The 22,188-nt window shown below is 47.3% G+C and overlaps 1 pseudogene; it reads right to left on the bottom strand.

The window, feature by feature from the left end:
* Positions 1-468: 468 nt before the first annotated feature.
* On the bottom strand, positions 469-21,034 carry LOC129040204 (gem-associated protein 2-like; annotated as a pseudogene).
* Positions 21,035-22,188: the final 1,154 nt, after the last annotated feature.

Genomic DNA, 22,188 nt, shown 5'->3' with positions numbered 1-22,188 from the left:
ACCCTGTAGGACCTGGACGTAGGATGGCCACTGGGAGCTTGGAGGTCTGGCGTGGCACAGCTCACTGGGACACAGCTGGCAGTTTGGGATGAAGAAAGGATAAATTGCTCCCGTCCTGTCCAGTGACTCTTCTTGTTTTGTGCTTCCTGCCCACCCTTTTTGGCCCCAGTCAGGCTCAATTTATTGGGAGAGGGAGCAGACATGGTCCAGTCCTCTCACCAGCCAAGCCGGGAATGAACAGCACTGGGAAGGCCTAACCAAGAATGGTTGTCCTGTCAACCACAGCTACTGAACTTCCTGATGGGCCCTAGTGGCCCTGTAGCCTCTCATACCCTAGTTCCTCCCCACAAGGGTAGTAGACAGCCCCTGAAGAGACTGGCTATGATAAAGAGAGCTGTGAGGCCTAGGAAGTTAGATCAGGGTGGAGCTGGGACAGCTACGGGGACTTGGGCTCTGGGGAGAGGAGCCTTAAATGAGGTGGGGAAGAGGGGCAGGGAGTGGACGACTGAGGAGCTCCAGAAGCACAATTCTAGGAAATTGCCGGTCAGATCCTTCCGAGGCAGCCTGGCTCCACTGCGGGCACCGGGAGGGGAAGGGGCTGTGCGGCGGAGGTGAGGAGGGGCCAAAGGGGTCGATGATTTCAGCGGCCCGAGAACTTTCACTGGAACTAAGGAGATTTCCTTCCGGAGGAAGGCCCCTGAAGCCAGGAAGAACTGGGAAAGCCATTCCTGAGGGGGCAGGAGGGTAGCTAGCAATAAAGCCCTCCCCACAGGCCGGGGAGACCGTCTTGTGCCAGGAACCTCCGCCCACATGGGAGGGGCAGTCTAGCCTCTCAGTTTCCCGGGCTGTCCCGCCTAGTACGTTTGGGAGGGGTGGGGGCCACAGGGTTTCCCCAGAGTATGGTAAGAATAACAATAATAATTGGCATTCAGTTGTGCCTTGCAGTTGACAAAGGCTTTCACATACATTATCTCATCAGCCCACGTGACGCCCCTGGAAGAGTGGGGCGGGCTGAGAAGGCAGCTCAGCAGGCGGGTGGAAGGGCCAGCTGGAGGCTGTGCAGAGGGAACCCCCGCCCAGCCAGCCCCGAGCAAGGCCATGGCCTGGAACAAAAATGGAGCTGACAGAAACAGACAAATAACCTCCTCCCTCACCCGCTCTTTTCTCTACGTCAAAGGGTTTGAGTAATGTATTTATCATAGCAGTATATTTAGTAATAATTATTTTTAAAAAAGATTTATACCTTTCAGGACAGATCCGTGGAATCTAATTAAGCAGAGGCCAGTTTTGCAGACTGAAAGTCAATTTTTTAATTAAATTGCAGGAGCTATAAAAATAAATAAATTAACCATTAAAAAAAAAGAAGAAGAAGAATGCTGTCCAGGGAGATTTAATCTCTTTGGGTTGGAACGCAAGTGAGATTCCAGGCGAGGTGTTTACCGCCAAGATGAAGGGTCGGGATGCGGATGAATTTGGTGTTGCACAAAGACAGGAGAGGACACTCTGGAGGAAGATGAAACCACATCCCGTGCCTGCTCCGAGACTGCATTCTACCAGGAACAGGGGAGGTGGTGGCAAAAACCTGCTTGACTGTACCTCAGACCAAGGTTAGAGAAACAGTGAGAGAGTCCAGACAGGAAAAGACCCCAGCCATCCACTTCCATACCACATACACTGGCACCAGTGAGTCAGAGGATAGGCTGGTTGCCCTTTAAGAACCTTTCCAAAGGGAAGATTCCATAATCAGGCACATCTGCTCATGACAGTGGCACCCTGTCTGAACTTGATGCAATCATCCCAGTATGACTGACTGTCTTTGGCTTCCAAATGTGGACTACATATGGTATGCCTTGGCTATTGCATGTCCGATGATCTGGTCAGCCCACTAAACTTCAGGCAGGGAAAAACTAGGCCAAAATACCATGCAGATCTCAGTGTTCAAAACTGGCACAATTACACTCCTCTATCAAATGAGAGGCAGTGCAAAGTTGGGTAAGAGGCTGGACTCTGGAGATAGCCTGCCTGGATTTAGATCCCAGCTCTGTCACTCATAATCAATGTAACCTTGTGCAGACTACTCAGCTTCTCTCTGCCCTGAGTTTTCTATTCTGTAACTCAGGAGTGATCATAAAACCTACTTCATAGGTTTGTTTTGAGAATTACATGACTTAATAATTCCTGTTACGTGCTCAGAACACTGGCAGGTAATAACAATTAGGTAAGTGTTTGTTGGTATGATTAAGAGTCAACATTATACAAACCATAGCGCTAGACTTTTTTTTTTTCTTTTTCTTTTTTTTTTTTTTTTTTTTTTTGAGACAGAGTTTCACTTTGTCTCCTAGGCTGGGCAAGAGTGCAGTGGAGCAATTATAGCTCACTGCAACCTGGAACTCCTGGGGTGAAGTGATCCACCTACCTCAGCCTCTGGAGCAGCCAGGCCTACAGGAGCACACCACCCCCACCAGCTAATTCTTCTTTTTCTTTTTTGGAGATGAAATCTCACTCCGTCGCCCAGGCTGGAGTGCAATGGCATTATCTCAGCTCACTGCAGCCTCCACCTTCCAGGTTCAAGCGATTCTCCTGCCTCAGCCTCGGTGGGATTACAGGTGCCTGCCACCAAGCCTGGCTAATTTTTGTATTTTTAATTAATTAGTTGTTTATTATTATTATTATTGAGACGGAGTCTCACTCTGTTGCCCAGGCTGGAGTGCAGTGGCATGATCTCTGCTCACTGCAACCTCCGCCTCCCGGGTTCAAGCGATTCTCCTGCCTCAGCCTCCTGAATAGCTAGGATTACAGGTGCCTGATACCATGACTGGCTAATTTTTGTATTTTTAATAGAGACAGGGATTCACCATGTTGGTCAGGCTAGTCTCGAGCTCCTGACCTCGTGATCTGCCCGCCTCGGCCTCCCAGAGTGCTGGGATTACAGGCGTGAGCTGCCACGCCTGGCCTAATTTTTGTATTTTTAGTAGAGATGGGGTTTCGCCATGTTGGCCAGGCTGGTCTGACCTCAGGTGATCCACCTGCCTTGGCCTCCCAAAGTGCTAGAATTACAGGCGTGAGCCACCATGACTGGCCCCCAGCTAATTTTTAAAAAATTTTAGTAGGGACAAAGTTTCACTATGATGCCAAGGGTGGACTCAAACTCCTGGCCTCAAGTGATCTTCTTGCCTTGGCCTCCCAAAGTGCTGGGATTATAGGTGTGAGCCAACGCACCTGGCCCATAATGCTAGATTTAAGGAGTTGCTTATATCTGGAGAATAGTTGGAAGTAAAATGCAGCACCTGATTGAACCCCTTAATGAGAGATACTAGTAAGATCTAAAAATCTTTGTATTAGAAAAAGTACAGATTAGGCCGGGCGCGATGGCTCATGCCTGTAATCCCAGCACTTTAGGAGGCTGAGGTAGGCAGATCACCTGAGGTCGGGAATTCGAGACCAGCCTGACCAACATGGAGAAACCCCATCTCTACTAAAAATACAAAAAAAAAAAAAAAAAAAATAGCCAGGCGTGGTGGCACATGCCTATAATCCCAGCTACTGGGGAGGCTGAGGCAGGAGAACCGTTTAAACCCAGGAGGCGGAGGTTCCGGTGAGCCGAGATGGCGCCATTGCACTCCAGCCTGGGCGACAAGAGGGCAACTCCGTCTCAAAAAAAAAAGAAAGAAAAAGAAAAAGTACAGATTATGCAATCTAACTGCTTATCCAGGTCTGAAATCCTTTTAAAAATATCTGTGATCTTCAGCCAGGCTCGGGGTGGCTCACACCTGTAATCCCAGCACTTTGGGAGGCTGAGGCGGGTGGATCTCTTGAGGTTAGGAGTTCGAGACCAGCCTGACCAACATGGTGAAACCCCGTCTCTACTAAAAATACAAAAATTAGCGGGGCATGGTGGCGCATGCCTGTAATCCCAGCAACTCAGGAGGCTGAGGCAGGAGAATCACTTAAACTTGGGAGGCAGAGGTTGCGGTGAGCCAAGATTGCACCATTGCACTCCAGCCCAGGCAACAAGAGTGAAACTCCTCAAAAAAAAAAAAAAAACATGCCGGGTGCGGTGGCTCACGCCTGTAATCTCAGCACTTTGGGAGGCCGAGGCGGGCAGATCACAAGGTCAGGAGTTCAAGACCAGCCTGACCAACATGGTGAAACCCTGTCTCTACTAAAAATACAGGAAGATTAGCCAGGCGTGATGGCGGGCGCCTGTAATCGCAGCTACTGGGGAGGCTGAGGCACAAGAATCACTTGAAACCGGGAGGCAGAGGTTGCAGTGAGCTGAGATCGCACCACTGCACTCTGGCCTGGGCAACAGAGTGAGACTCCATCTCAAAAAAAAGAAAAAAAGAAAAAAAAAGCAGAAGAAGATGGAAATGTTTCAATCATCACAATTCCTTTTGAGGGAACAGAAACTCATTTTATTTATGGAAAAGGGGGCTTGACCCTGAAACTGCCATCTAAGGAAGGTGCATCTTTTTTTGCTTTTCGTTAGTTTCTTTGGGTTTCGTTTGTTTGTTTGCTTGAGACAGGGTTTTGCTCTGTCACCCAGGCTGGAGTGCAGTGGTAAGATCTTGGCTCACTGTGACCTCCGCCTCCCAAGTTCAAGCAATTCTCCTGCCTCAGCCCCCTGAGTAGCTGGGACTACAGGCACCCGCCAACACACCCAGCTAATTTTGTATTTTTAGTAGAGATGGGGTTTCACTATGTTGGTCAGGCTGACCTTGAACTTCTGACCTCAGGTGATCCACCCACCTCGGCCTCCCAAAGTGCTGGGATTACAGGCATAAGCCACTGAGCCCGGCCTGTTTCTTTATTTTTTTGAGACAAGAGTCTCACTCTGTCACCCAGGCTGGAGTGCAGTGTTGCAATCTCGGCTCACTGCAACCTCCACCTTCTGGGTTCAAGTGACTCTCCTGCCTCAGCCTCCCCAATAGCTGTGATTACAGCACCAGCCCCCATGCCTGGCTAATTTTTGTATTTTTAGCAGAGACAGGGTTTCAGGCTGGTCTCGAACTCCTGACCTCAGGTGATCTGCCCACCTCTGCCTCCCAAAGTGCTGGTATTACAGGTATGAGCCACCAGGCCCAGCCAGGAAGGCACATCTTGTTGGATGGGAGATCCTTTGTTTTGCTGAGCTTGGAGATGAGTTTTTATATACATCATGAAAATCAGGATGAACTTAATCCACTTCTGTGATAATTGAGAGAAGAAGCAACAGTAGAGGTATTTCAGTAGCTGAATTAGAACTTCAGAGACCACACGTATCTAAAAGAGGTTTTTGGTTTTTTATTTTTGTTTTTGTTTTTTTCCGAGACGGAGTCCCACTCTGTCACCCAGGCTGGAGTGCAGTGGCATGATCTCAGCTCACTGCAACCTCCGACTCCTGAGTTCAAGCGATTCTCTTGTCTCAGGCTCCCGAGCAGCTGGAATTACAGGCACACCACCGCACCTGGCTAATTTTTTTGTGTTTTTAGTAGAGACAGGGTTTTGCCATGTTGGTCAGGCTGGTATTGAACTCCTGACCTCAGGTGATCTGCCCACCTCAGCCTCCCAAAGTGCTGGGATTACAGGTGTGAGCCACGCGCCTGGTCGAGTTTTTTTTTGTTTTTTTGTTTGTTTGTTTTTTTGATATGGAGTCTCACTCTATTGCCCAGGCTAGAGTGCAGTGGCACAGTCTCGGCTTACTGCAACCTCCGCCTCCCGGTAAGCAATTCTCCTGCCTCAGCCTCCCGAGCAGCTGGGACTACAGGCTCGTGTCACCACACCCGGCTAATTTTTATATTCTTAGTAGAGACAGGGTTTCATCATGATGGCCAGGCTGGTCTCGAACTCTTGACCTCATGATCTGCCCACCTTGGCCTCCCAAAGTGCTGGGATTATAGGTGTGAGCCACTGGGCCCAGCCTCTTTTTTTTTTTTCTTTTTTTTTTTTTTTTTAGGATTAATGACCTTGGGCAGGGTGAGGTGGCTCTCACCTGTAATCCCAGCACTTTGGGAGGCCAAGGTGGGTGGATCACAAGATCAAGAGCTTGAGACCAGCCTGGCCAACATAGCAAAACCCCCTCTCTACTAAGAATACAAAAATTAGCCAGGCTTGGTGGCGTGAGCCTGTAGTCCCAGCTACTCGGGAGGCTGAGGCAGGAGAATTGCTTGAACCCTGGAGGCAGAGGTTCCAGTGAGCCTAGATGTGCCAATGCACTCCAGCCTATGCAACAGAGCAAGACCCCGTCTCAAAAAAAAAAAAAAAAAAAAAGATTAATGACCTTATTATTTCTAGAAATAACATACACTTAGAAAAAGAATTACAGAGAAGAAATAAAAAATCACCTAAGAGGCCAGGCATGGTGGCTCACACCCATAATCTCAACACTTTGAAGGCCCAGGCAAGAGGATCAATTGAGGACAGGAGTTCAAGACCAACCTGGGCAATATAACAAGACCTCATCCCTACAAAAGAAAAAAAAAAAATTAGCCAGGTGTGGTGGCACATGCCTGTAGTCCTAGCTATTCAATAGGCTGAGGCAGGAGGATCCCTTGAACTCAGGAGTTCAAGGTTACAGTGAGCTATGATCGTGCCACTGCACTCCAGCCTGGGTGCAAAGTGAGACGCAGACTTACAAAAAGAAAAAAATCACCTAAGATTCTGACATCAGAATAGTCATTATTGGCAGTGCATGGTGGCTTACATCTGTAATCCCAGCTTGTTGGGAGGCCAAGGCAGGAGGATCACTTGAAGCCCAGGAGTTTGAGACGAGCCTAAGCAACATAGCAAAACCCTATCTCTACAATTATAAATATAGTATTTGTTAATATTTGGCCAGGCATGATAGTACATGCCTGTAGGCCCAGCTACTTGGGGGGAGTGGAGGCGGGAGGATCACTTGAGGGCCGAAGTTCTGGGCTGTATTGCACTATGCAATCAGGTGTCCCCACCACATTGGGCATAAATCTGGTGATTTCCTGGGAGCAGGAGACCACCAGGTTGCCTTACAAGGGGTAAACTGGCCCACATCGAAAACAGAGTAGGTCAACATTTCCATGCTAATCAGTAATGGGATCCAGCCTATGAATAGCCACTGCACTCCAGCTTGGGCAATACAGCAAGACCCTGAATTTTTTTTTTTTTTTTTGAGACAGTCTTGCTCTGTGGCCCAGGATGGAGTGCAATGGTGTGATCTCAGATCACTACAACCTCTGCCTCCGGGATTGAAGCGATTCTCCTGCTTCAGCCTCTCAAGTAGCTGGGATTACAGGTGGGCACCACCACACCTGGCTGAACCCACATTTTTTAAAAATTAAAAAAATAAAAATAAGGCCAGGCACAGTGGCTCACCCTTGTAATCCCAGCACTTTGGGAGGCAGAGGTGGGCAGATCACCTGAGGTCAAAAGTTCGAGACCAGCCTGGCCAACATGGCGAAACCCTGTCTCTACTAAAAATACAAAAATTAGCCAGGCGTGGTGGTGGGCACCTGTAATCCCAGCTACTCGGGAGGCTGAGACAGGAGAATTGCTTGAACCCAGGAGCTGGAGGTTTCAGTGAGCCAAGATTGTGCCATTGAACTCCAGCCTGGGCAACAAGAGTGAAGCTCCATCTCAAAAAAAAAAAAAAATTTAGCCCAGTGTGGTGGCGCGTGCCTGTAGTCCCAGCTACCAGGGAGTTTGGGGTTGGAGGATTGCTTGAGCCTGGGAAGCAGAGTTTGCAGTGAGCTGAGATCCTGCCACCACACTCTAGCCTGGGCTACAGAGTGAGACTCTGTCTCAAAAAAAAAAATAAAATAAAATAAAATGTAAAAAAATCTGATGAACATCATTCCAATGTGAATTATAAATTGTTTGATGTTAGGTATTTATTTATTTATTTTATTTATTTTTTATTTATTATTATTATTACTTTTTTGAGATGGAGTTTTGCTCGTTGCCCAGGCTAGAGTGCAATGGCGGGATGTCGGCTCACCGCAACCTCTACCTCCCGGATTCAAGTGATTCTCCTGCCTCGGCCTCCTGAGTAGCTGGGATTACAGGCATGCGCCACCACGCCCGGCTAATTTTGAACTTCTAGTAGAGACGTGGTTTCTCCATGTTGGTCAGGCTGGTCTCAAACTCCCGACCTCAAGCGATCCACCTGCCTTGGCCTCCTAAAGTGCTGGGATTACAGGTGTGAGCCACTGCGCCCAGCCTATGTTAGGTATTTAATATAAATGCCTTCCACATTTATAGAAAAGCCATTCTGGCTCCCCACCTCTTCCAATGGTCCTAGAGAGGTAGGGGGCAGGACTCAACTCAAGAGGTGGGGCTCAGAAATAGGACCAAGCTGACAACTAGCTAAAACAGGGACTGAAGAGAAGCAGCTTTCCATGACATGCCCAACACTGTGCCCTGTCAGTTCACCATTGCCATGGCAACACTGGGACGTTTCCGCCCCTTTCCATTGCAACAACCTGATGGCCTGGAAATTATCAACTTTTTCCTAGAAATTTCTACATAGCCCGCTTCTTAATTTGCATGTAATTAAAAGTGAGTTATAGGCTGGGTGAGGTGGCTCACGCCTGTAATCCTGGCACTTTGGGAGGCCGAGGCAGGCGGATCACTTGAGGTCAGGAGTTCCAGACCAGCCTGGCCAACATGGTAAAACCCCATCTCTACTAAAAATATAAAAATTACCCAGGAGTGGTGGTGCACGCCTGTAATCCCAGCTACTCCGGAGGCTGAGTCAGGAGAATCGCTTGAACCCACGAGGCAGTGAGCTGAGATCTCATCACTGCACTCCAGCCTAGGTGACAGAGCAAGACTCCATCTCAAAAAACAAAAACAACAACAACAACAACAAAAGTGAGTTATAAATATGACTGCAGGCTGAGCACGGTGGCTGACGCCCGTAATCTCAGCACTTTGGGAGGCCAAGGTGGGTGGATCATGAGGTCAGGAGATCAAGACCATCCTGGCTAACACGGTGAAGCCCCGTCTCTACTAAAAATACAAAAAATTAGCCAGGCGTGGTGGCGGGTGCCTGTAGTCCCAGCTACTCCGGAGGCTGAGGCAGGAGAATGGCGTGAACCCAGGAGGCGGAGCTTGCAGTGAGCCGAGATCGCGCCACTGCACTCGACTGGAGAGAGAGCGAGACTCTGTCTCGAAAAAATAAAATAAAATAAAATAAAAATGACTGCAAACTGCCTTTGAGCTGCTACTCTGGGTACACTGCCGATGGGGTAGCTGTGCTCCCCAGGGAGCAGCACCTGTGCTGCTGCTGTACCCTGCCGCTTCAATTAAAAGTTGCAGTTTAACACCACTGGCTCACCATTGAATTCTTTCCTGGGGGACCAAGAACCCTCCCAGGCTAAGCCCCAGTTTTGGGGCCCACCTGCCCTGCATAGCACTGGCTTTTTTTTTTTTTTTGAGACAGGGTTTCCTTCTGTCACCCAGGTGGGAGTGCAGTGGCTGAGTGCAGGGATGCCTTCTCGGCTCACTGCAACCTCCACTTCCTGGGCTCAAGTGATCCTCCCACCTCAGCCTCCCAAGTAGTTGAAACTACAGGCCCACACCACCATACCTGGCTAATTTTTGTGTTTTTTGTAGAGATAGGGTTTTGCCATGTTGACCAGGCTGGTCTCCAACTACTGGGCTCAAGCGATTTGCTCACCTTGACCACCCAAAGTGCTGGGATTACAGGCATGAGCCACTGCGCCAGGCCCAGCATTGTCTTTTCTAAGTAGGCAGAGGTCCGTTGCCTCTTCTAACAACAGTGCCCACCCCCTCCTACCCCTCCATTTGGAGTCTCAGCAGTACAACATCACTACAGATGCTGTTTGACTTATGGGGGATGGAGTTACATCCCAGTATGTCCATCCTAAATTGAAAGTATTATAAATTGAAAATACATTTAACTAGCAAGTATCCATAATAATTAAAAATTAAATATTAGCCAGGCACGGTTGCTTACACCTGTAATCACAGCACTTTGGGAGGCTGAGGTGGGCGGATCACGTGAGGTCGGGAATTCAAGACCAGCCTGACCAACATGGAGAAACCCCATCTCTACTAAAAATACAAAATTAGCTAGGCGTGGTGGTGCATGCCTATAATCCCAGCTACTCAGGAGGCTGAGGCAGGAGAATCGCTTGAACCGGGGAGGCAGAGGTTGCGGTGAGCTGAGATCGTGCCATTGCACTCCAGCCTGGGCAACAGGAGTGAAACTCCATCTCAAAAAAAAAAAAAAAAAAAAAGAAAAGAGAAATAGTAAGTCAAAGACCATCTGTAGTTTCTTGAGACATTTCTCCAAGATCTTGGCTAGGCATGTGGTTCAAACCTGTAATCTCAGCACTTTGGGAAGCCAAGGCAGGAGGATTCCTTGAAGCCAGTACTTCAAGATCAGCCTGGGAAATATAGAGACTCTATCAAAAAAAAAAAAAGAGAGAAAGAGGAAGGAAAGAAGAGAGGAAGAGAGGAAGGAAGGAAAGAAGGCAAGAAGGGAGGAAGGAAAGAAGGGAGGAAGGGAGGAGGGGGGAGGAAGGGAGGAGGGGGGAGGAAGGGAGGAGGGGGGAGGGAGGGAGGAGGGGGGAGGGAGGGAGGAGGGGGGAGGGAGGGAGGAGGGGGGAGGGAAGGAGGGAAAAGAAAAGAGAAAGAAAGAAAAAGAAAGAAAGAAGAATGAGAAAGAGAGGGAGGGAGGGAGGGAAAGAAAAGAAAAGGAAGGAAGGAAGAGAGAGAAAGAAAGAAAGAAAAGAAAAAGAGAGAGAAAGAAAGAAATCTCCGGGCTCTGACTCCAAACTCTTTATCACTCTGGATGAGTGCCTGTGGGTTTGCCCTAGTTTGTCCATGTCCCTTTGACAACCTGCCTCCTTATCTGGGGCAGAATCTTCCAGGTGCAGCCTGAAGAGTGCAGAGAGCAGGCAATTGTCACCTCCCTACCTATTATGGAACTTGTGGCCACACATACACTCCTCCCTCTACCCCCACAGAATTTCTCACATTGCTGCTGTTAATCTAAGTCTCTTCCACCTGGTTCTCTGTTAAATTTTAAAGTTAAAAAATAGCTATTTTGCTAAAGATTTCATACAGGATTTGGGGGAAAGGAGGGATTTGTCACATAGAGACCAGTTTTTGTTTTTGTTTTGTTTTATTTAAAAACTCCAGTGGACAGTTTTACTGTCCCTCAAAGTCCCTCTGCAGCTGGCCCAAGCCAGGGTGGATCCAGGTTTTGTGGGACTTGGAGTTTACACAGTTTTGTGGGTGTCCTTTAAAAAAAAAGAGTACAGGCCAGGTGCGGTGGCTCATGCCTGCAATCCCAGCACTTTGGGAGGCCAAGGCAGGCGGATCACGAGGTCAGGAGATTGAGACCATCCTGACCAACATGGTGAAACCCCCTCTCTACTAAAAATACAAAAATTATCTGGGTATGGTGATGTTTGCCTGTAACCTCAGCTACTTGGGAGGCTGAGACACAAGAATCGGTTGAACACAGGAGATCGCGTCACTGCATTCCAGCCTGGTGACAGAGCAAGAGTCTATCTCAAAAAAAAAAAAAATGGTAACAAAATAAATATTTAATTAGAAAGTGAAAAGAAATTACAAATTTCAAAAAGCTGACAAAAATCCAAACATCTCACAATCTAGAAGGATATCTTTATTAGTAACTACCCATCTCACTTCTATAATATTAACTACTACTTTTCTCTTTTTTCCTTTTTAAAAAATTTTTTAAAAGTTTTTTTCTTTTTTTGAGACGGAGTCTCGCTCTGTCGCCCAGGCTGGAGTGCAGTGGCGCAATCTCAGCTCACTGCAAGCTCTGCCTCCCGGGTTCATGCCATTCTCCTGACTCCACCTCCCGAGTAGCTGGGACTACAGGCGCCCGCCACCACGCCCGGCTAATTTTTTTGTATTTTTAGTAGAGACGGGGTTTCACCGTGTTAGCCAGGATGGTCTCGATCTCCTGACCTCGTGATCCGCCTGTCTCGGCCTCCCAAAGTGCTGGGATTACAGGCGTGAGCCACTGCGCGCGGCCTAAAGTTTTTTTATTTTCTGTCAGACACTCTACAGCTCAAACTCCTACTTTTCTCACTGCATACTCTGATTGTTATTTCATATAACAATGATTTTGTAATACTTCTTTCTTTTTCAGACACGATCTTGCTGTGTCACCCAGGCTGGAGTCCAGTGGCATAATCAAAACTCGCTGCAGCCTCAATCACTCAGGCTCAAGCAATCCTCCCACCTCAGCCTCCTGAGTAGCTAGCTGGGACTGCAGGCACACACCCTGTCTAATTTTTAGAAAATTTTTTCTTTTTTTGAGACGGAGTCTCACTCTGTCACCCAGGTTGGAGTGCAGTGGTGCGCTCTCGGCTCACTGCAACCTCTATCTCCCGGATTCAAGCGATCCTTCTGCCTCAGCCTCCAGAGTAGCTGGGATTACAGGCACCCACGACCAAGCCCAGCTAATTTTTTTGTATTTTTAGTAGAGATGGGGTTTTTTCATGTTGCCCAGGCTGGTCTCAAACTCCTGGGCTCAAGTGATCTGCCCGCCTCAGCCTCCCAAAGTTCTGGGATTACAGGCATAAGCCACTGTGCCCAGCCCATAATATCATTTTTTTTATGGAGGAAAAAGACAGATAGTTCAATCTTTTCTCTAGCAAAATCAAATGAAGTTTATTGATTGATCGATTGATTGATCGATTGATTTTTATTTATTTATTTATTTTGAGACGGAGTCTTGCTCTATCACCCAGGCTGGAGTGCAGTGGCACGATCTCGGCTCACTGCAAGCTCAGCCTCCTGGGTTCATGCCATTCTCCTGTCTCAGCCTCCCTAGTAGCCGGGACTACAGGCGCCCGCCACCACGCTCAGCTAATTTTTTTGTATTTTTAGTAGAGACGGGGTTTCACTGTGTTAGCCAGGATGGTCTCCATCTCCTGATCGTGATCCGCCTACTTCAGCCTCCCAAAGTGCTGGGATTACAGGTGTGAGCCACCGTGCCCAGCCCTAATGAAGTTTATTTTTATGTATTTTATTTCTTTTTCTTTTGAGACAGGTCTCACTCTGTCACCCAGGCTGAAGTGCAGTGGCATGATTACAGCACACTACAGCCTTGAACTTCTGGGCTCAAGAGGTCCTCCTGCCTCAGACTCCCAAGTAGCTGGGACTACAGGCATGCACCACCACACCTGGCTAATTTTTTAATTTTTTTGTAGAGGCACTGTCTCATTATTTTGCCCAGGCTGGTCTTGAACTTCTGGCCTCAATCAATCCTCCTGTCTTGGCTTCCCAAAGTGCTGGGATTAGAGGCGTGAGCCACTGTGCCTAGCCCATTTATATATTTTTAATCTTTCACTATTATAAATGCTATGTCTAATCCCATACCTATACCTAATGTGTTATCTCATATCTATGTTTCATTCAATATATCTGTAAGATAAACTCCTAGAAATGGGATTAGTGAGTCAAAAGATATAATATGCATTTGCAACTTTTATATCTATTCCAAATTGACCCTATATAGGGTTTAACAACTTGCACACCCGCCAGCAATGCATGATAGTGACTAATTCCCCAAAACTTTGATGACAGTAACTAACTAAAGTGGCTTCGTTGCCTGGGGTATTTACCCCAGACGAATCCGAGGTTCGTCGTCTTGTACCAAGAAAATGTAGGACACATACGTATACACAGGAGGAGTTTCGTGGTACCTCAGTTTAGCTTTATTTGGGCTTGCAACCCGGGAGGCGGAGGTTGCAGAAAGAAAGAGAAAGGAGAACAGCTTTCTCTCAGGCGAGAAAGAGGGGCTTCCCAAAGGAAAAGACTGGCCGGCAGCAGAGTTCGCCGGATTTTATAGGCAGGCTTGAGAAGGTGATGTCTGATTTACGTAGGTAAATCAAATTGGTTCAATCAGATGTGACGTTTATATAGCTTGAGGGGAAGGCTGGCCACCCCACCCTAATCTTACTATGCAAATGAACTCTCCCCTTGCCAGGCGCCTTATTATCTGCTCCTTACTGTACACTGCTGCTGACAACGAGAAGGAAAGATGGAACCGCCATTTTGAACATGATTGGCACAACTGCTGGCATCTAAGTCTGCAGCTCTATTTCACAGGCTGCTCTTTGTTAGAAAGGAAAATGATCTGGGGTTACTTTTCATTAAAAGGAGAACCTCCTGGTGGCTCATGCCGGTAATCCCAGCACTTTGGGAGGCCGAGGCAGGTGGATCACGAGGTCAAGAGTTCGAGACCAGCCTGGCCAACATGGTGAAACCCCTTCTCTACTAAGAATACAAAAATTAGCTGGGTGTGATGGCGCCTGCCTGTAACCCCAGCTACTCTGGAGGCTGAGGCAGGAGAATCACTTGAACCCGGGAGGCGGAGGTTGCAGTAAGCTGAGATCCTGCCACTGCACTCCAGCCTGGGTGACAGAGCAAGACTCCATCTCGAAAATAAATAAATAAATAGGCCAGGTGCGGTGGCTCACGCCTGTAATCCCAGAACTTTGGGAGGCCGAGGCAGGTGGATCACTTGCGGTCAGGAGTTCAAGACCAGCCTGACCAAAATGGTGAAACCCCGTCTCTACTAAAAATACAAAAATTAGTTGGGCATGGTGGGGCACGCCTGTAACCTCAGCTACTCGGGAGGCTGAGGCAGGAGAATCACTTGAACCCGGAGGCAGAGGTTGCAGTGAGCCCAGATCGTCCACTGCACTCCAGCCTGGGTGACAGAGAGAGATTCCGTCTCAATAATAATAATAATGGCCAGGTGCAGTGACTCACGCCTGTAATCTCAGCACTTTGGGAGGCCAAGGAGGGCAGATCACCTGAGGTCAGGAGTTTGAGACCAGCCTGACCAATATGATGAAACCCTGTCTGTATTAAAAATATACAAAAATTAGCTGAGTGTGGTGGCATTCACCTGTAATCCCAGCTACTCAGGAGGCTGAGACAGGAGAATTGCTTGAACCCAGGAGGCGGAGGTTGCAGTGAGCTGAGATCGCACCATTGCACTCCAGCCTGGGCAACAAGAGTGAAACTCCATCTGAAAATAATAATAAATAAATAAAAATAAAAGGAGAACCTTACCAAGGACTCCCATATCCTATCTGCCTAAGTAGACTCTTTTTTTGTTTGTTTGTTTAATTTTAAGACAGAATCTTGCTCTGTTGCCGAGGCTGGAGTGCAGTAGCACAATCTCAGCTCACTGCAGCCTCTGCCTCCCAGGTTCCAGAGATTCTCCTGCCTCAGCCTCCCGGGCAGCTGGGATTACAGGCACGTGCCACCAGGCCCGGCTAATTTTTGTATTTTTAATAGAGATGGGGTTTCACCATGTTGGCCAGGCTAGTCTCGAACTCCTGACCTCAGATGATCCACCCACCTTGGTCTCCCAAAGTGCTGGGATTACAGCCGTGAGTCACTGTGCCCCACCATCTTCTTAACTCCTATATCAAAACTGGGATTTTTGTCAACCTGACAGATAAAAAGTGGTAGCTCAGTTTAGCTTTATTTGCTCCATTTTAAAAAACTGAGGTAAGTCTAGTGCAGTGGCTCACGCCTGTAATCCCAGCACTTTGGGAGGCTGAGGCGGGTGGATCATCTGAGGTCAGGAGTTCGAGACTAGCCTGGCCAACATGGTGAAACCCCATCTCTACTAAAAATACAAAAATTAGCTGGGTGTGATGGCACATATCTGTAATCCGAGCTACTTGGGAGGCTGAGACAGGAGAATCACTTGTACCTGGGAGGCGGAGGTTACAGTGAGCCGAAATCACACCATTGCACTCCAGCCTGGGCAACAAGAGCAAAACTCCATCTCAAAAAAAAACAAAGCAAAAACAAAAAAAAACAACAAGCTGGGCACGGTGGCTCACGCCTGTAATCTCAGCACTTTGGGAGGCTGAGGCAGGCGAATCACAAGGTCAGGAGTTCGAGACCAACCTGGCCAACATGGTGAACCCCGTCTCTACTAAAAATACAAAAAATTAGCCGGGCATAGTGGCGGGCACCTGTAATCTCAGCTACTCGGGAGGCTGAGGCAGGAGAATAGCTTGAACCTGGGATGCAGAGGTTGCAGTGAGCCGAGATCATGCCACTGCACTCTAGTCTGGGCAACAGAGCGAGACTCCGTCTCAAAACACACACACACACACACACACACACACACACACACACACACAATACATACAGTAAAGTATACAGCTTAATAAAGTTTTACATGTGTATACATTCATATAACCATCACCCAGAAAAAGATAGGATTGTTCCCAACACCTCAGAGGTTCTTTCTTGTCCCTCCTAATCAATACCTCCCCGACCCTCAACCCCTTAGATATAATCATTATTCTTACTCTTTTTTCTTAGATGGAGTCTCGCTCTGCCACCGGGCTGGAGTGCAGTGGCATGATCTCGGCTCACTGCAACCTCCGCCTCCCAGGTTCAAGTGATTCTCCTGCCTCTGCCTCCTGAATAGCTGGGACTACAGGCGTATGCCACCACTCCCAGCTAATTTTTGTATTTTTAGTAGAGACGGGGTTTTACCATGTTGGCCAGGATTGTCTCGATCTCTTGACCTCGTGATCTGCCTGCCTTGGCCTCCCAAAGTGCTGGGATTACGGGGTGAGCCACTGCGCCTGGCTTATTCTTACTTTTATTGACATAGATAACTTGTTTGCTTGTTTGTTTTTTAGAGAGATGATGTCTGCCTATTGTCATTCCCCAACTGATTCTTCTGGCCACTGAACACACGAAACCAATCCACTGAGACCCTCTTATTGCAATAAAGAGTTTAATCAATGCAAGGCCAGCTGTGTAGTACAACTAGAGTTATCACTCAAATCAGCCTCTCTGAAGGCTAGAAGGTTAGGGCCTTTCTTTCTTTTTTTGCTTTTTTTCTTCTCTTTTTTTTTTGGGGGTGGGGTGGGGGGAGTTTCACTCTTGTCACCCAGGCTGGAGTGCAATAGCGCAATCTCAACTCAGCGCAACCTCCGCCTCCAGGGTTCAACTGATTCTCCTGCCTAAGCCTCCTGAGTAGCTGGGATTACAGGCGTTAGCCACCACACCTGGCTAATTTTTGTACTTTTAGTAGAGATGGGGTTTCACCATGTTTGTCAGGCTGGTCTTGAACTCCTGCCTTCAGGTGATCCGCCTGCCTCGGCCTCCCAAAGTGCTGGGATTACAGGCGTGAGCCACCATGCCCGGCTCCCTCCCTCCCTCCTTTCCTTCGTTTCTCTTTCTCTCTTCCTTTCTTTCTCCCTTCCCTTCCTTTTTTCTTTCTATCTCTCTTTTTCTCTTTCTTTTCTTTTCTCTTTCTTTCTTTCTTTTCTTTCTCTTTCTCTCTTTCTTTTTTTCTTTTTGAGACTCTTTCTGTCACTCAGGCTGGAGTGCAGCGAAGCAATCTCAGCTCACTGCAACCTCCACCTCCCCGGTTTAAGCAATTCTCATGCCTCAGCATCCTGAGTAACTGGGACTAGAAGCTCATGCCACCACACCCGATTAATTTTTTGTATTTTTAGTAAAGATGGGTTTTTGCCATGTTGGTTAGGCTGGTCTCGAACTCCTGGCCTCAAGTGATCATCGAAGTTAGGGTTTTTCAAAGACAGTTTGATGGGCAGGGAACTAGGGAATGCGTGCTGCTGTTTTGTTGGGGTTATAATCATAGGGGTGTGGAAAAATGTCCTTGTGTGCTGAGTCAGCCTCTGGGTGGTGGGGGGTGGGCACAAGACCATTTGGTTATATCATGAGTCACAAGTCTGGGTAAGGTCAGTAAGTTGCCAGAATGTATTAGGTTGGTGCAAGAGTAATTGCAGTTTTGACCATTTCTTTTGCACCACCCTAACAGAAGTCTGACTTTTTTTTTTTTTTTTTTTTTTGAGACAGAGCCTTGCTCTGTGGCCCAGGCTGAAGTACAGTGGTGTGATCTCAGCTCACTGCAACCTCCGCCTCACGGATTCAAACGATTCTTCTGTTTCAGCCTCCCGAGGAGCTAGGATTACAGGCATGCACCACCACACTCAGCTAATTTTTGTATTTTTAGTAGAGATGGGGTTTCACCATGTGGGCCAGGCTGGTCTCAAACTCCCGACCTCAGGTGATCTGCCCACCTAAGCCTCCTAAAGTGTTGGAATTACAGGTGTGAGCCACCTCACCCACCCTGTAAAACATTTTAAAAGACCAATCTTAGGTTCTACAATACTGATGCTATCATAGGAGCAATTGGGGAAGTCACAAATCTTGAGACCACTGGCCAAATGACTCCTGAGCAGTAAGGGATTATAGAAACTATGCCTACATTTTAGTAGAATTCAAGTCCCTCCCATAATCCTAATCCTATGGCCTTTCATTAGTCTTATAAAGGCATTTTTCACTCCCTGAGCAAGAAGGGGGTTAGTTTTAGGAAGGCACTATTATCATCCTTGCTTTTAAATTAAGCTATGCACTAAATTCCTCCTATGGGTAGCTTGGCCTATGCCTAGGAATAAGAGAAGATAGCTAGTCTGTGAGGCTAGAAGCAAGATAGAGTCAGCCATGCTAGATTTCTCTAAACAGGCATAATCTTTGCAAAGGCAGTTAAACTATGTTGTCCAGACTGGCCTCAAACTCCTGGCCTCAAGCAATCCCCCCGCCTCAGCCTCCCAAAGTGCTGGGATTACAGGTAGGAGCCACCACGCCCAGCCATTCTTATACATGCTTTTTAGTAGCCACACGTACTCATTTCTCTCGGCTATATACTCATAAATGCTGTATCATGGGATAGGCAATTGTTTGGCTTTGGTAGATACTGCTCAACAATTTACCAACGTACTGTTGGGGTTCAAAAAGTAATACCCCAAAGACTGGTGTTTTGACATGCTGTGGCCTTAAACATGCTTTGATCCTCTGCAGGTGGATCACGAGGTCAGGAGTTAGAGGCCAGCCTGGTCAACATGGTCAAACCCCATCTCTACTAAAAATACAAAATTAGCCTGGTGTGGTGGCACACACCTGTAGTCCCAGCTACTCGGGAGGCTGTGGTAGGAGTCACTTTTACCTGGGAGGCGGGGGTTGCCATGAGCTGAGATCATGCCACTGCACTCCAGCCTGGATGACAGAGGGAGACTCTATCTCAAAAAAAAAAAAAAAAAAAGGCCAGGCTCGATGACTCACACACATACTCGCCAACACTTAGTACTGTCAGTCTTTTCAACTGTAGCTCTTCTAGAAAGTGTTTAGTGATATCTCATAGGTTGCTTTTTGAAATTTTAAAAGTGTGGGCCAGGCATGGTGGCTCATGCCTGTAATCCCACCAATTTGAGAGGCCAAGGAGGGCACATCACCTGAGGCCAGGAGTTCGAGATCAGCCTGGCCAAATTTTTTTTTGTTTAAGAGTTGGGGTGGCCAGGTGCAGTGGCTCACACCTATAATCCCAACACTTCGGGAGGCCGAGGTGGGCAGATCACAAGGTCAGGAGTTTGAGACCAGCCTGGCCAACATGGTGAAACTCCGTCTCTACTAAAAGTACAAAAATTAGCTGGGTGTGGTGGCGAGTGATTGTAATCCCAGCTACTGGGAAGCTGAGGCAGGAGAATCACTTGAACCCGGGAGGTGGAGGTTGCAGTGAGCCGAGATCACACCACTGCACTCCAGCTGGGTAACAGAGAGAGACTCCGTCTCAAAAAAAAAAAAAAAAAAAAAAGAGGTGGGGTGGCCGGGCATGGTGGCTCACTCCTGTAATCCCAGCACTTTGGGAGGCCGAGGTGGGTGGATCACCTGAGGTCAGGAGTTTGAGACCAGCCTGGTCAACATGGTGAAACCCCATCTCTATTAAAAATTCAAAAATTAACCAGGGGTGGTGGTGCTTGCCTGTAATCCCAGCTACTCGGGAGGCTGAGGCAGGAGAATCGCTTGAACCCAGGAAGCAGAGGTTGCGGTGTGCCAAGATTGCGCCATTGCACTCCAGCCTGGGCAACTAGAGCGAAACTCCATCTCAAAAAAATAATAATAATAAAAGAAATAAATAAATACATACATATATACATAAATTCAAAGCAGGAACTCTCTCATCATCTTTGCTATCTACTAAGAGCCTCACACTTCAGAGCACCTTCTTGCAAGCTGCTGAATCAGTGAATGAACCTCATGTAATAAAGGTTTTTCAAGGCAAGCCAATAAGACATAAAGCCATCTTCTCAAATCCAAAGTAAATTCTCTTTCTCCAAACCAATTACTCAGATATTCCAAGACAGTAGCTACTGTTGTCTGATTCATTCTGCTAGCAATACTAACCAAGGGAGGAAAACCAATTTGTACATAATCAGTTCTAGGACTTTCATTTGTAGCTATCAGTGACCACACCAGCATATAAACTTTCACTCAGACAAAATTTCTTCCAGCCTTCTTCATCTTTAGATTTTGGCATAGTCACATTACTATCCAACTGTCGTGATTTCCAGTGACTTCTATGTTTGTGCACATTCTGTCTTACATTGAAAACGGTGCCACTTGCTATTGCCACTGAAGTATTGGGGAATAACCTTCAGGGGCAGGTTGGCATCCTAAAAGAGAAACATTCACACCTTGCTTCCTTTTCAACTTCATTTTTTTTTTTTTGAGATGGAGTTTTGCTCTTGTCACCCAGGCTGGAGTGCAGTGGTGCAATCTCAGCTCACTGCAACCTCCGCCTCCTGGGTTCAAGTGATTCTCCTGCCTCAGCCTCCCGAGTAGCTGGGATTACAGGCGCCTGCCACCACGCCCAGCTAATTATTGTATTCTTAGTAGAGATGGGGTTTCACCATGTTGCCTAGGCTGGTTTTGAACTCCTCACCTCAGGTGATCCCCCTGCTTCAGCCTCCCAAAGTGTTGGGATTACAGGCATAAGCCACCATGCCTGTCCTTCCTTTTCAACTTCTTTGGGTCAATTTGAGGTACCACAGCATCTGGACATTGAGCTGCTTTGGTATGGACCTCCCTCAGGTATTCCTGAGGCATCCTCCGGGATAACGAGGAATCGAAACCTTCTGTCTGGTGGCAGAGGGCCAGGCATCAACTCTTCCACTGCAGACTCTGCTGGTACCCATGCCATGATTTTCAACCCAGCCAGTTCCCCACAGAAGCTTTTTCTATTCCCTTTCTCTTCCCAACTTCTGTATCCATTTAGTTTTATCTATATTTTTATTCCTTCCAATTGAAACAAACTTTAAGTAACTTGTAAAATAGACAAAATTATTTTTTTCTCAATGCTTTTACATGCTTTTACAACTTCCCTTGCCAAAAATATATCTTGCCTTTATTTATACACTTTGTATACAGAATTCTTTCTTTTATATCTAGTAGGTTTTTTGTTTGTTTGTTTGTCTGTTTTGAGATGGAGTCTCTGTCACCCAGGGTGGAGTGCAGTGGCGCCATCTCGGCTCACTGCAACCTTGGCCTGCCAAAGTGCTGGGATTACAGGCATGAGCCACCACACCTGGCCATATCTAGTAGTTTTAATTACATATACTAACTATAATTTTTTTTTGAGATGGAGTCTAGCTCTGTCACCAGGCTGAAGTTCAGTGGAGCAGTCTTGGCTCACTGCAAACTCCGCCTTCCAGGTTCAAGCGGTTCTCCTGCCTCAGCCTCCCGAGTAGCTGGGATTGCAGGCATGCACTGCCACGCCCAGCTAATTTTTGTATTTTTAGTAGAGATGAGGTTTCACCTTTGTTGGCCAGGATGGTCTCGATCTCCTGACCTCGTGATCTGCCCACCTCGGCCTCTCAAAGTGCTGGGATTACAGGCATGAGCTATCGTGCCCAGCCTATACTAAATATAATTTTAATTCTTAGTAATCCTAATTTCTAGTGAAAACCTAGGAAGTAAGTAATTTTTTTTTAAGAGATAGGGTCTCGCTCTGTCACCCAAGCTGGAGTGCAGTGGCACAATCATAGCTCACTGCAGCCTCGACCTCCCAGGCTCAAATGACTCTCCCACCTCAGCTTCCAGAGTAGCTGGGACTAGAGACACGCACCACCACGCCTGGCTAATTTTTTTTAGTTTTGTCATAGTGATAAGGTTGCACCATGTTGCGCAGGCTGGTTGAACTCCTGGGCTCCAGTTATTCACTTGCGTTAGCCTCGCAAAATTACAGGCGTGAGTCACCATCACCACAATCAGCCCAATTTTTGTTTATTAAGAGATCTATCTAAATATATTTAGGTTTTCTATATTGTATATAAATAAGATGCCAGAGTATAAAACTTATGTTTAATAATT

This window comes from Pongo pygmaeus, chromosome 1 (genome assembly GCF_028885625.2).
Source record: "Pongo pygmaeus isolate AG05252 chromosome 1, NHGRI_mPonPyg2-v2.0_pri, whole genome shotgun sequence".
NCBI lineage: Eukaryota > Metazoa > Chordata > Mammalia > Primates > Hominidae > Pongo > Pongo pygmaeus.
The sequence above is the reverse complement of the archived record's forward strand: the minus strand, read 5'-3'. Positions and strand labels throughout refer to the sequence as shown.